Source organism: Hypomesus transpacificus, chromosome 15 (genome assembly GCF_021917145.1).
Source record: "Hypomesus transpacificus isolate Combined female chromosome 15, fHypTra1, whole genome shotgun sequence".
Lineage (NCBI taxonomy): Eukaryota > Metazoa > Chordata > Actinopteri > Osmeriformes > Osmeridae > Hypomesus > Hypomesus transpacificus.
The window spans coordinates 11,607,657-11,608,898 of NC_061074.1; positions in this window are offsets into that span (position 1 = coordinate 11,607,657).

The window sequence follows — 1,242 nt, forward strand, 5'->3', positions numbered from 1 at the left end:
TATTTCTACGCCAGATTGTATTATGTATTGCTTAACATAGGAGATTATCAATTATCCCATGGAAAAAAACATCTGGAATCATCTGGGACCTTATCAAGTAAACAATTAAATGCATAACTAGGGGCAACGTCTTTAAGCCTTATTTGTACATTAATATTTCAAGAAGGCCTAAGTCTATTTCTTAATCATAAAAAAAAGCTAATGAACAACCACAAAGCCTACGGACAAGCACAATCACATGACAGTTTACAAGGCGAAACTAAAATATGCTGAAATTCCTGCACAGAAGTCCATTGACTCCATAAATCCAGTAGATGGAGACAAAACATAGGCTCCCTGTGGCGGAGGCCTCTACGCAGACGAGAATAACAACAGTATAGTAATGCATGTAAAAACTAGATGGGCAAAAGATGTCCAAGAGCCTTGCTCCCACCATGCAGCACATGAGATGAAGGAATTATTCCGGAAGTCTTGAACACTTAGACCAGAGAACCAGATATCTGTCGTTGTCAGGGTATAATATAATTTAATTATGAATCCCATGACAAGACTAGACAGACATTTGCGTCTGTGGATCTAAACCAAAACGAGCATATTGATTAATAAATACAGAGAAAATAGGCTACAATATTTAACAATTATCAATGAATCAATGTATGAATAGACATGCACAATGGAAACAAAATAAGTTTAAAAGGATCATAGCAAACTGTTTATTTCATATGCTATGTGTTCACAAACTGTACACAAATTATGTAATTAACAAGCCCAGACATGTTCACTAACTGGCCGCAGAGCTGGACTTTGGTCCTCCGTCTCTTTAATATTTTTTTTTTAAGCAACTACATTTGTCATTATGTTGAACATATTAATTGAACCTAAATTGTCTGTAGATTGTGATTGTGCATTGCATGAATAGTCTTGTCACAATAAGTCCACTTTTATTTCTGATCATAAAAGATTATTAGGCTATACACCCTGTTTCAACCTAGTTCATTCAGACTGCCGATTCCCTAACCCTAACCGGAAACTAACTCGACGTTTTATGAACAATTCAATAAAGACATTATTATTAAAGCAATTATCCAAACTGGACACGAATAAAGTCAAAGCCCTCTCTGTTTGTCAACTTGCTTGGCACTGACTTCCTCTCCAAAACCAGCAGATGGGACAGCCCAGCCAATCCTCGAACCGTGGAATGACGTCATGACATCTGCAGCTCATTGAGATGAAAGGGAATGT